Source organism: Oreochromis aureus, linkage group 1, assembly GCF_013358895.1.
Source record: "Oreochromis aureus strain Israel breed Guangdong linkage group 1, ZZ_aureus, whole genome shotgun sequence".
In the NCBI taxonomy this organism is placed as follows: Eukaryota; Metazoa; Chordata; class Actinopteri; order Cichliformes; family Cichlidae; genus Oreochromis; species Oreochromis aureus.
In genome coordinates, this window is record NC_052942.1 from 19346178 (window position 1) to 19361111 (window position 14934).

The window sequence follows — 14934 nt, forward strand, 5'->3', positions numbered from 1 at the left end:
CCTCTTCTACTTGCAAGAAAAGAAAACCTTTTTTTTCATTGTTTAGGGTTTCCAGTATAACCACCAGTTCCTTACAGTACAGTCGAGCGTAAGCCAACATAAGCAATACTGCCAGTCTAAACTCACATCAGCATTATTTGTTCTGTAAAACAATCTGTTTTTATGTAAAAGCCCTCTTCTGACCTCCGTACTAAAATGCCTATGCGATGAATATAATCTTTATCTGCTTAAGCACTTGTGGGCGCCCCCAGGAATGGAAGGGTCAAGAGTTTTTAGCTCTTTTACTGGTCGTCTGCTATAAAAGACAGCAGCAGCCTGCAGAGGAGGTGGAGGCTCGTGACTTGGACGGCTGGCAGTTCAAATCCCCGGACTGACTGACAAAAGCTGTGTAGGAAAGCAACGCTGCACTCTGCTTCAAAAGTGACTCGTCAAAGGGCGGCTGCGTGGAGTTACTTAAGTCCCAGCTGTTTGGTAACAACAGTGTAAAAGCCGCGGCTGCAGATGTGAGTGCGTGAGCTTTCTCTTCACCTTGTCTGGACTCATTTCCAGATTTGAATCAAGCTCAAATTAAGGCCAACGGCTCGCTGATTAAGCATCAAGCAACATGTGCAGCAGCTACTTAAACAGGTTGTTATTCTAAAGGTAGAGCTTCAGAACATTTGAGATTTATAGCTCACACTTGAGCACAACACCTTTTGCCCCACAAAGCCCAGACACTACCTGATCTGGAGCTTTCCGTGATATCTCTTCATCAGCGGATCTGTTTACTTGTCATGCAATTAAAGATCTTGCATGACTTGCCAGAATAGGCTTATACTGAATATATGGGCTGTTTACTTGTCTACTGAACTCTATGTTTATGAAGAATACTGAATATCTAGAGATTTTATTTGTTTTTAATGTGCGATCTCTGCAATAAGCACAACATCATATTATATTTGTAAAGTTTGTAAAGCGGACAAAATAGCACCAACCTGCTCCAGTTTGTTTTGCTAAGCTAAACTGACACCCTGACCTGACAGGACAGCAACTAAGCATATATGCCCAAAGTCCCCCTCCCCACCATCCATCCCCCAAAGCCAGACAAGATACCCCATTACAGTTGACAGACAGACAGTAGGCACAAAGTTTAAAATAATGGTCTTAAAGGGAATAAAAGCCTTGCAGTGACTGGTGAGGGAATTGTTAAGGATAATACAAAGGAGTGGGATTTCTTGTGCATTTGTCTGAGAGGGATATCCCAGCCAAAGTTTCTCTATACATCAAAGGGCCGACACAAATAAAAGCACACTTGTCAGGGGCGAACAAACTGCCTCCTTTGTGTCTTCTACCAACCAAATTCAGGCGCACAAAGCCTTTGGATGTACAACACCGCAAAGAAGACATACTATTCAGATGACATGCTTTGCTCTCTGGTGGTTTGCTGTGTGCTTTTGTGTGCCCTTGACCAGGACAGATATATAATATCACTGGATCAAAATCCTTTCAGTCCCTTTTACTCTCGTTACACTCCCTCCCCCATACACTCCACTATTCTTTCTTTTCTTAAACAAAGTAAACTTGATGCAGCCAGATAACACTTGCAGCCCTCAGGCCTCATGTCCAAAAATGAGTCTCAGGTTCATTCAGGCTTTTTTTTTTTTTTTTTTTTTTTTTTTTTTTTTTTACAAACTATGGTCAGACTGCGTGGACACATTTCACTGTTGACAGAAAATCTTTGTTTGATTTCTTCTAACATCTGCCAGATATTAAATTCCTGCAGAATAAATTCTTATCGCTCACAAAACTTTTCCATGCTATTAACAAATAAGAAAAAGGAAGTGAGATGAGTGCATGTGTATCATTTATACCTTTTGTGTTCACTGTCTTGCTTTCATTAGTCTTTCATGAACTAAATGTTATTTTTTCCTTACAGTGCTTCAATTAAATGGGATTAAAACCCACGTCTTACACCACCCTGTATCATCCAGGTAATCCATAATTAACTGGACAGAAGAAGCTGCACTGTTAACCTAAAGTTATGTTTATAAAACCTTTGTATGTAACCTTTGTATTTCAAAATACTGATCAAATGAGTGTTGCCTCTTCATGCCTTGATGATAGTTTAAAAAGAACACAAACAAACAAACAAACAAACAAAAACAGTAAAGGGAAAAATCACTTTTTGGTAGAAATGTTACTGATGTGTCTTGATTGAACCTAAAAGACGTTGCTTTAATTTAAGATCTAACAAGAAAGATTTACAGTACTGTGCAAAAGTCTTGAGTCACCCTTTATTTCTTTATACTTGCTTACAAGGAGACAGACTAATTAATTTTCCAAGTGCTCTTGCACTAGTTCTTCAGGCTTTCTCAAGGTCTTCTTTGGACTGGTTGCTTTTTCACTCGTTTTCAGTCCAGTTCTTGTACCTGGCCATTTTCAGAGGAATTTTTTGTGTGTGTGTTTTGTTTGTTGGTTTGTTAACACTGACCTATAAATCATTCAATCATAAAAAGACACCTAACTCAAGGGATGAACCAGCATTGTGCCTACACATAACAGACTTAGCAAAGAACCAATTTTAAATGATATCTTTAGGCACTTTGTTACATTCAGTCTATCACAAAACACACATTTTATTCAGTTTTCTTCAGCTGAATCCATAAAAAAATGCAAAAGATAGCACAGTTTGACAGTCACAATATAGTATTTTTGCACAACAAGATGATTCCCAAAGAGCCATTTGTCATTAGAAAACTGGACAAGTGGAGGTTAAAAGAAGAAGTGGCAACCCTAAAAATCTACAGCTGATGAACAGTATCTGAAAAAAAATCTATCTAGGGCATGAGAGATCCATCAGGCCCTTCAGTTGATCCTGATGCTGTTTACTGAAGCCTCATCGGAAATGGTCTCAGTGGAAGGATGGCTGTCAAGAAGTCATTCTTGAGGAAGGGAAACAGGGAGAAAAGGCCGAGGTTTGCCAAACTACACAAGATCTGGAATTTTTCAGCATGACAGTGATCCCAAACACACTGCCAATGCAGTAAAAGCTAGATTGATAGATTAGAAGAGCACTCAATGGTGCACTACCAGTCATGGATTGGCCTCCTCAGTGCACAGATCACAACATTATTTAGACTGTGTGGGATCATCTTGATATACAGAACAAAATGCAGCCAACATCTAAAGAAGAGATTTGAATATTTGAGAGAGAGAGTTCAGAATAAGAATAAATGTGGTCATACCAAATATTGACTTTAAAGCTTGTTAGAATTACACGTATCATACAGTGTTGTCATGCACATTTGCACATTTTCACTCCAACTATTTCCAATTTTCCTAGGAAAACATAAAGAAATGAGGAGTGACTTGAGATCTTTGCACAGTACTTTATTTACTAAAAAAAAAATGTGATTTTTAAATCTTTAATTGAATCTAATAGTACATTTGCTTTAATTATTGAGGGTTCCTAGCAAAGCCTTTGCAGTTTTCTTTTCATTGTACATGCAATAAAAAGAACTAATTCCTGATTCCTTTCATTACAAAGAAAGGAAAATCATTTTAGAGGAACACTGATTAATGATTTTACAAAGATAAGATGTGTGTGTGTGTGTGTATGGTTGGAAAAAATGCACTGAAATTTAAAGATGTTATGTACTATTTCTAGTTGACCTTTACTCATGTATATATATTTGAGAAAAACACAAAAGTACAGCTGAGCTCACTCGGAGAAATAATGGCAAGGACCAGTGTTTAACTCTGCCTTAAGAGATTTCACTTCAGTGTGTTGAATAAAAAGAAATCTGAGTGAATGCAATGACTCATCATCAGGGTCATTTGCCTTTCACTGCAAATGAGTGTGGGTGTCTGCCTAACTTGCAGTCATAAGCTGGATATTGTTTTCTAATCAGCAAAGAGAGAGAAAGAAAGGGTAAGAAAGAGAGACCTAGTGCTTTTGTGTACAGTATGCATGAAAGAGTGCAGAAGTATGAGTGTGTGTGTGGCTTTGTGCAATATGTGTGTCAGAGAGACAAAGACTGAGGGCCACATTTAGAGTCTTTGAGATACATTGTGCGCCCGGAGACACGCGTGTTATTTATCAAACAGGCGCTTTGGCCTGGAAGTGCAGCTTCCTGTCAACTGACAGAGAAGCCCTGTGTGTGTCAGCAGTGAAGTACGCCTCTCAGACCTAACATGCATTTGAGGGAGGAACGTGCAGAAAGTGGGAGGAGATATGGCGGGGTGGTTTTAAGTAAGAATTTTTCATCTCTACAAAGCAGATGCAATTTTTTTTTTTTTAAATTAAAGGCGAAGGTAGACAGGAGAAAATTTAATTAACCTCTGTCTGCAGAAATCCAGCCCACATACAGCTAGAATTATATCCATGGTAACACTTCATTTGAAAGGGTGTGGATAAGGCTGGCATTACACTTTCATGGAAACATGATCATGAATTTAACTTTATGATTGCTGCTAGTGCCATTTAATTCAGAAATGTCGCCTTAATTGGTCAAATGCTAAGTCCAACGATAACATTTTTCTAAAACTTTGGGTCAGTTGGAGAACAGTTTTTGACAGTGAAGAAGCCTATAAAGCATGAGTGACACTTCACCCATTGTGCTATTAAATCTAGGGTCGGCTATACTAAATAGTCCTGATCACCTCAGTACAATTAACTATTACTCTGGGAAGCTTCAGGTTTTGGCATTCATGTCCACATGTAACAACTACAAAAACAATCCAGACAGAGCTTAAGAAACACCACAAACATCCCAAAGCAACACAGCCTTCAAATATCTGGAAAATAGCTAACTAAAGCAAGCGGACAACAACATTTCCATATACATAAATACCACATCACACCACCATTAAGGTGAACAGGGTAAAGCTGATCCACTTGGAGCAACCATAGCAATATGAAGGTATGCAAAGGCTGTAAATGATGGTACACAATAACTCCTGTCATAAATTTCATGCTTAAGTCCCATTTATACACAACCTGTGCATACACAACCGTCCCAACAGCATCTCTATTTAAAAGTGGAGCTTTATATGATTTTAAAATGGTGATATTCTTTAGTATTTTGTAGTATATTTTCATTTAGAAGAGGAGGGTAGTTTCAGATGAGCAGTTCATTTTGTTCATCCACTGCCATAACGGCCGTTAGAAAAGTTTAATGCAGGATGTGAGGACTAAGGTTTTTGTGATCTGCAGGCAACTGTAAAGAAAAATTTGATTGTTAAATTTTACTTTTCTTCACAATAAACTCATGCTTCCAAATAAATAAAAACATAAACAGCATGGTCTTCAAAGCTTTCACTGATTTCCAGAATGCTGATCTGTCATTGCTGTCATTTATGCTTGGTTAAGTTTACACAATAAAACCTTTTGGTTAGGTTTAGGAAGAGGTCATCATATTGGTTAAATTTCACAGTTTTTTTATTGTTAACCACAACAGTCTTCCATCTACCCAAATGGGGTTAAAATGTGATGCCATGGGTCTTGCCAAAGCATCATCAAGGGTTAGTAGTGAGAACAGGTTAGTAAGAGCAACTCAGTAAGTGCACATTTGCTTGGATTAATGTAGTTTGCTTAATAGGCTCAATAGGTTTTGGGTTACATGTGTATTGTGTGGCAATATTCTGGATCAGCTCCCAGACTTTGTGTTAAATTAATGCTATGTAAACAAACAAAGGGGAAAAAAAATGAAAATTTTAGAGCCTCTGACAACACAAAATCTCAACAATGCAACACCAACACCACATCACACTGTAATATTAAAAATATTAGCTAGCATTGGTATAAATGACTACATATCATTCTACTCTCTGAACCTTAAGATATGGCTCCACATAGCCAAAATGGCAACTAAAAAACAATTTCACAGCAGCCATTTTGACATAAAATAGTAGGCAAATATATTGGTTAGTAGTATTAATGAAGATTTTTGTTCTACTTAAGCACAGAGCCTTCTTTAATGTGGTTAACAACATCTTCCACACACAAATTATTACTTTTATGACTGCGTGTAACCACATTTCTCATTGCAAATGCACCGATTCAATCAAATTACTGTAAGTCAAAATACTGTAAAGCTTGATTTAGACTTCTGCAGGAAAGCTACGTCCTAACTTGCATAGTAACCAGAAACTCCTTTTATCCGTACACTTCAACCTTCCATGCCATTAAAGTCGTTGCGTCCGTGTTGACCTGACGTGTAGTTACATTTCTCGGGAGGTGCGCATCAGGTTATGTAGAAGGTTGTGGGTCAACGTTAAAATGGGGTTCAGTTTATAGCATAAGCTATGCGCGGAAGTACATGACACAGGCATAAACAGTATGTAGCTTAAAAGAAGAACATAGTCACCATGATGTCATCCATTGGGTTTCGGACTCAGCATTACCATTTTACCAAATTTTCAGGTAACTATCTTAAAATTACATTTAATTTAATTTTCTAACTTGAAAAAACTTTTGACATATTGATCTGTCTGGCAATTTGCATTGCATTTTTTTTTTTTCAATTCAGGAGCAGAAACAAGCTCTCAAGAGGCTAAAGTGTTATGGTACCAATTAACGCTAGCTAGCTGGTTAGCAAGCTGCATTCATTGGCTATACAATTACAACACACTGACACTCATCTACGAATTAGAGCTGAGGTCACAGGCAAAAAAGGTGCTACAATTTCACTCAACAAAACTTTAGCACTTCTTCTTTCACAAGCTGTGCCACACAGCAAGCAAAAATGTTTGTCAGACATCAGTGCGAAAAATGCAACAAAAGGCACTAACAACACAAACCTGCTGGAGAGGTCCAGTTTGAGAGTGAGTGCAGCCTGGACAGGTGTACACCAACAAACAGGTGTCTGAATTAATTTAGCATTTAACACTATAACATAGCAGTCTATGGGGACTGACAAAGATTGATCAAGAAGTTACCTTCGGACCTCAAAAATGAAACCAAAAGTCCCCAAAACTGCTGTTCCTCTACCTCCCACTAGGCTGGTTCTAAGAGGACTACCGTGTTCAAATGCCCAACTTAATGGGATTAAAAAGCACATTTTAAAGCCTGGCACACAATAAAAAAAAAATCAATCAATAAAAGAATTTTATGTCTGTGGATGGCAGCCCCTAACTCATAAAACCTCAGAGCGGAGTAAATTATTTTATACCTCATGTAAGTGAATGTGCTTTTGGTTCACTATAAAGATTTGCCGAACTCATATTATCGCTTTCTATGTGGTACAGACATCCAAGAAATCTGTGCTTCATTTGTGGTGAGTCAAAGTTCCTCTATTTTACAAACCTGTTACCTTAGCACCAATTAGCAGGTGGATCACATCTGTGCAGTTTATGCATACAGCTGCCAACCAAGCCAGCTAGTTAGCTGAACACTTAGCAATCCACCTTCTCATCCAAACATGGTAACTTACGGCTTTAAAAAAAACACAAAACACGAAGGCAGCCAAAAAGCTTACACTGAAGCTTCAAAACCAATATTGATCTTTTTCTTGCATCAAGATAACCTCAGGAAGATTGGAATCATCAGCAAAAGTTACTGTCTTAAAACATATATTTATAGATTTGTTATTAGCTGTTTACATAACAACTTTAAATTTCAATAAGGAAGCGCCTATGATTTTGTTGCAGCCCTCCAGCCAAAGATAAACCTGACAAAACCTTCATCAGTTTACTCCAAATAACAGTCAGATTGTCGTTTGGGATTCAACTGGTGAGATATTATGTTCCCAATAATAATGTGTCTCGTATTTCTAGGAAATGCAGATGAAATATAATTAAAACATTGCCACAGTCATGTGCACCCTAATACTGAAGGAGTATTAAGTTGTACTATCTTAACAGGTGCAAGGAAACTAACAGCAGAGTGATGCGAATGTGAATCGAGCAGTTTGTACACACCCACACAGTCCTGAGAGGAGTTCTAATCAGGCAAAGAAAGTGAAAACACCTGTGTGGGTGTAACATAGATGTGGCTCTAACTTTATTTGAAACAAAACCAATTAAACCCGAATAAAAAGTTGCTCCGTTGTTCGATAAAAAGGATGTCAGGAAGTGTAAATGGTCCATGGTGTTGTGTTGAGACTATAGGCTACTGGCTTTCCCCTGCAAGAACCACCTACAGGGGGAAGGCCAGTGTAATCTTAACACAAGCTTGTTTTAACCAGCCTGTGTGAGCACATACATTTTTTACTAAATGGGCAGTGTGGCTGTTGAGTGTTTACTGGTGATACTCCACAGACGGGGGATTCTCGGTTAAGATTAAAGTTATCTGCTCTATACAGGCTTTCCCAGCTCCGTGTTGGGAGTGCATTAAAAATGGCTAGCAGGACTTTTTCTTCAAATATTTGCTTTACATTGTAGATTACAGGATAATTTATGAGTATATAAAAGTGTCAGGCCCACATTGTGTGTACTAGATGCAGTAAATATTAGCTCAGTCATACTAGAGTGAAAATAAGATGGCAGCCTGCTTAGAAAAATTGGTGGCTGTCCTGTGATTGCTTTAAATTTTTCACATTTGGTGAGCACTTTTGATCCCATTTTGATTGCACAGGTCATTCCTATTCACACAATCATGGTGTGACCGCAATCGCTCTCAGACAGATTGGTGAATTTTTGGAAATAATTGCAGTCCAATTTATAAATACAAACAGACTGTCAACACGTTACAGTCAGTCTCCGCGAATGAGCACAAATTGTCTGCAATGCGTCTTTTTGCAGCAGGGAAGTCAATTCGGTTGCAAACTGGTTTTGTCCTGGTTATATTCCTATATAAACCAGGTTTCTGAACTCCTATGACAATTTGCAGTTAAATTGCTGTCCTGCAGCAACTACATCAGTATTTCTGGAGGAATATGAAGTTCTGGCTAGACTCTATATATGTATGTAGATGACAACAGATGGCAACACCTTTTCACTGATTTCTCACAGCTAATATTATCACAAACAGACAACTTAATCCCAGTCAACTGCAAACTGATAGCAGACTAACTCCATCTTATTGTTCTGTTTTATTGCCATCAGACATGGCAGACCTGGTCTTGGCTTTAGAATCAACATTTCAAACATGCTCATACACATAAACATAACAGGTCCAAAACATTAAAAGTGAATGCTGGCTAGCTGTTGGGTGGCGCATTCATACTCTTGGACGGCACAGCCTAATGTTAATTAATCTGGACTAATCTGGGCAAAGCCTAAAGCAGTCTACGATGTTTTACTGCCCTTTGGATCACCTGGTTATAACCCCTTTACTTACTCATTTGGTGACAAACATCTTAATATGGATATAGTGTCAATTTTGTTGACCAATAATGTTAGAAAACACCGTTCTTTTCATTTTACCCCCAAGAAGAAGCCACGTGCCATCCATTTTGCTATCCCAGCTAACACCAGGGGAAAAGCAGCGTACTCTTTGGATAGCGTGCCAGCCTATCACAGGAAAAAATACACACATACAAGCAAAACTACAGCCAGTTTAGAATCACCAATTAATCTAACCTGAATGGTTGACCTATAGCAGGAAGGTGGAAAAACCCACAGAAGCAGACAGAAAGACTCCAGGTGAACCAGGAACTTTCCGACCTAACCACTTCAATCCAATTTCACCACAGGTAATTTATAAAGTACAATTAAATCACAGCAAAGTGGCTCCCGTTGCTTTGTCATCAGTGATAAACTTTATGGTACGAACCGTATCCGCTAATATGACAGAAAAACAGGATGCTGCAGAGTAAACGATAAACAAGGGAGGATTTTACATGTTTTAGGAGAACAGGTGCGAAAGGCTGCCGGGAATCGAGGATCATTTGAATGGACGCATGTTCCACAACCATCCAAAAGAGGCGGAGTCACCCATCCACCCAGCGTGCAGTCTTCCTGGAAGTTGCGGTAAACAGTAACGAGCATACACTCATGCAGTGTATAATACCACTAGGTTTGGGATTTAAACCCTGTCTCCATGGCAATTGCTGCAATGATGACAAATTTTCTGTTTCAATAAACAAAATGGCAAAAAAAGAAAAAAAATCCCTAACTCGGCGCGCGTGTGTGTCAGTATTTCACTGATGCACACGTCACATGTGTTACACTGAAGGGGCACATCAACACCATAGGACATTTTACACAGTGTGCCTCACAGACAGAATGAAGCAGAATTGGTTTGTCAGAGTTTGTATTTGCAGTCTGCAGGATCAGACTTTAAGTCAGCAAAGTACTTCAGAAGACTGCAAATCGTGAAATGTTTATTTGCAAGGCTACCTGCACCTTGCAGCTCATTCTCCCGAGGATGAGTCATCCACAGGCTACATACAGTACATTTGAGGTGAGCTTTGGATAAGCTCCTGGAGCAGAATGTAGAGGGGCAAAGAACACTGCTGAGCCATCACAGATGTACTGATTTTCTGTCACATTGTTTCACAACAGGAGACATTACCTGGTAAAGGAAACTGTAAATCTCACCCATCCTCCCCCTCCCCTTCCCTCACGATTACCACCGCACAAGGTCCTGTCAACAGTCAGATGGGTATTGATAAAGAGAGCCAGATATTTGCTGCCACATCTTTTCTTTCTTCTCTCTTTTCCTCTTAAAATATGCTGGCTGAATCAGATGCAGTCAGAAATGAAACGGTTCTGCAACTGATGTGTGATCAGCGAGGATGACAAACACATAACCATATATAAATAAAATCAGATAAATCTCTGCTGCACTTATCACCACCACCATCATCCTCTCTGTGCTCCAACATGATCAATCGACAGGCTTTACAAAGTCAACAAAATCAGCAGCTCTCAAACACCAGCACTTTGTTTGTAATGTGCCCAGCGCAATGTTCCGTTTATGAACTTGCTTAGACCCTAAAATGTTTTAAAATAGTGCAATAGTGCCTACAATTAAACCAAGAGGACCCATTCAAATGAAAGAGAGAAGAGCACTAAACGCTCACACTGGAGTAGCCAGAGTGCAGTCTTGGATAAACAACCTAAACAAATGATCAAATTCACAATTTTCAGAGCACCTAATGAATATATTTATAAACTCTTACCTTGTCTAGAGTACTACACCCAACCACCTTTTGAACCGAAGCACGTCTCCAAATGTGCTACACTTCAACAAACAATACAGGCGAGTTTATTGTGTTGTTAAAGCTCTGTTCCTTTGCTTCCCACAGTGGGATTTACTGGACACAAATGTGCACGGTGTAAACAACCATCTTCACATCCCTGTTTTACATGCCAAACCTGGGTGCATCCCAGGAATTTCCATAAACCCCATTTAAATATTTGCATTAGGCATCACGGGACGGGCCAACGAGCAAAAGCAAACCTCTGGTGCTTTTCGTATGCTATGTTTTTGTCTCAAAAAAAGAAATTAAAAAAATGAAATAATGAAATTTTCCTTTATGCTATATATGACTAAAAGGTCACAGATTTCTCCCCCCCCCCCAAAAAATCGTAGGCAAATAAAAAATAAATACCAAGGCTGCTCTCAGCAGTTATTTAGCCCGCTGTGGAGCAGAAATATTCATTCTTCACTTTTTCATCATATGCACATGAAGTGGTGAGCGCACGTCAAGCACCTGTACCTGCTTTTAGGTGTCACAGCCATGTGATTCGAGGCCAACAGAGGAAAAACAAAAGCCAAAAAAAAGATTAGTGGTAAAAAAACTAAAGGAAACAAAAACAAAACAAAACAAAACAGGACAGACAGTACTGGTGGTCAGCGCCCCACTCTGACATATTGCTTTAAGATATCAGGTCATCTAATTAGACAGGGGGCGAAAAGTTCACAGCTGTGACGTGCGGCCTTGTGGGAGTCAGGAACATTGCAGGAGAGATCATACGGTTTGCTTTTATACCGAGCGGTCTGCATCTCTCTCTGCTGCTCATATAATGGCAGCGAAAACAAAACAGGTTTCCAATCAGAAATGTATTAAGGATAATATTAAATGCATCAGTGATTTGTGCGTGTGAGATGGTATCTGGGGGAGGAGGGGGGGTTTGCAGGTTAAATGTGGCAAATGCTTCACAGGCAAATGTTTCATGGACAGCCAGCATCTTTGCTTTGAGCAGCCCTGTCTGTTGTCTGCTTTTAATCACTCACCTCTGACTCTGCATGAGGTTCACTGAAGGTTATTATGCCTGTAATGAGGAGCAATGAATAAAGGAGTAGAATCTAAATTCCTCTGTATGTGCTCCAGTCAGTCTGGTGATGAAACTAAGACAGGTACTGGTGGTAACATGATGGCAATCAATCAACAAAAAAAAAGAAAGAAAAGAAAAGAATGCAATCCTTCTTGAGGGCAAAATGCTATTAAAGTCCCTGCCATCTTTGTTTAACAGTAACAAAAATAGAGTTAACAACTTTGTGACGCATTTGCACAGGGGTGTCTTTTACTAACAAATGACAACACATAGCATGTAATGTCTCTCAGGGAGGCGAGATAAAACAATGGGTCCGACATGATCTGAGATTCTACCTGCAGTTGCTAAGCAACACCCACCTCCAACCTCTCAATCTGTCCCATTGGTCAGCAGGAAAAACGCACAAGGCGTCCCATTGGCTAAGAGAAAGTTAATAAACTTTAGCCAAGACCTGCCTCCCTGTGTGCGCACACGCTCTCTCTCTCTCCCTCTCTCTCTCACACACACACACAATGAAGAGATTCTTGTGAATGAGAGCATGAGAGGGTGTCAGTGCTTGCGCAGTACAGTGCTGATATATGCATTGAGCTCCTGAGCTAAAAATAAAGATCACACCGAATGCTGTGCCACTGAAAGTTGCAAGACTGAATTCAAAGTGACAAGTCTAGTTCTCTCCAGACAGAGCAATGAGGTCCCACCCTCATAATAGATCCAGCAGTTTTTGGGGTTTTTTTCGTCTTTGGTTTTTAGTATAGATTTCTAACAGAAGCCTGTTCCCAGTGATTCACCACATTTCATCAGTCTAAAAATGTAACACAGGGAAGCCCAAAATATCTTCAAGGCACAACTTTAATGTGCCGTTTAGCAGTACTTTCCAAACTTAAAAAAAAAGAAGAAAAAATCCAAGTACCTTCTTATAAGACCATGCTCAAGTATATTGCAATGTATGCCTCCTAATTAAAAAAATAAATAAAGATCTATCTATATATATAAGTGCAGTATTTAGCTTAAAAAAACTGGTGTGCCAAACATTGGATACTCATTATTTCGTTTTTACTTTAATCCTGGGTCTCTCTGTTACATATCTTTTTCAGCCATTTGTTTTTTTTTAATGACTTTAAGCTCATTTATCTGTTATTCTTAGCTAAACAATTTATTCATTAGTTGTAGTTGTTTAAAAGAGCTGTGCCCCAGAGAGCTCGACACAAATAAAGAAAACACAAGCAATTTAGGAAACGATTTCACAAAACATGTGCATCATTTTAAAAAGTGAGAAAGCTGAAAATAGCCTACAGTCTGTGTATAGTCCAGGTCACTAACAATCAGAGGTAATTACTTAAAGGTTGATGCAATACAAAGCTACCTGCAAGTTTCATAAAAAGATCATTTTCCATATTGTGTAATTAAAACATGTCAGTCAAAAATAACAATATACCCTAATGCATTGGCCTACAACAGATATTTTTATATGTATTCTCCTATTCAGTTTTATTTATATATCACCAAATCACAACAACATTTCATATTGTAAGCTAAAGACCCAACAATATTAGAGCAAAAACCCCAATAATCAGACAACCTCCTATGAACAAGCACTTGCAGTGGGAAGGAAAAACTGTTTTAACAGGAAGAAACCTCAAGCAGAAGCAGGGTCAGGGAGAGGCCGCCATCTGACATGACAAAGGACAAACTGTGGAAGAGCAGAAAAGATGAATAACTAATGATTGTATGCAGAGTGCTGTCAGCATTAATCTCGTTAAAATGACGCCATTTTAACGTTAACATTAACGCCATAACCGCATGTGTCCCCGTGCATTGGGGCTGCACGGCGCTAACGCATTGACGCCATGCAGCCCCACGCATGGGGCGAGCCGCGTTAACTCGCTAACGGAGATTTGCTGCGTTAATGCGGTTATGGCGTTAACGTCATTTTAACGAGATTAACGCTGACAGCACTAACGTAGTGAGTCAAGAAGAAACCTATTGCATTTCCAATTACAGTGTAACAAAGGGAGAATTCAGGGTCACCTTATCTATAAGCTTGATCAAAATAGTAGTTTTAAGTCTTATCCTAAAAGTAGAGAGGGTGTCTGTCCTGAATCCAAACTGGGAGCTGGTTTCACAAAAGAGAGGCCTGCAATGAATTAGTGCCTCACAGTAAACTGATAACTAGTTTTCTTTTCAGTGCAGTCCACAATGATTCCTTCATTGACCACTATCACTCTAACATACCTTTTGTATAAGAAAAAGACTTTTTATGTATGAGGCAACACCAAAGTGATTTGTATCTCCTCCTGGGGAACTTTTACTCAGTATAAAGAAAATCAACAGCTATATTGACATAACCAGAAAGCTTGATTGCCCAAATATGAAAGAAAAAGTAGTCATATATCAACATTTACAGACAGCTTTGCTTTACATGCCTATTTGCAGCTGTTAGATTTATTTATTTATAAATGCTCCAGAGAGACCTCTTCAGTAAGGAAACTTAATTCTCTGATCCTGTGATTTAACCCTAACCCTTACAGCACAAAGGTTCCTTGTTCAAATCCAGGCTAGGGCCTTTCTGTGCCCATGCTCCCTGTGCATATGGTTGAATGCCTTATCTTGCTGCGAGTGGTCCTTAAACCCCATATGAGAGGCACTTTGACATATTTGCCTTACTTGTATGGAGCCTGAATTAAGTTGCCTTCATTGGTGTTGGAGTGCAGCCTAATTTTGTGCGTTGTTCCTCCTCACAGCCAATACTCCCAACAGTAACAATGTGACTATTGTGTTACGCTTTGAAGG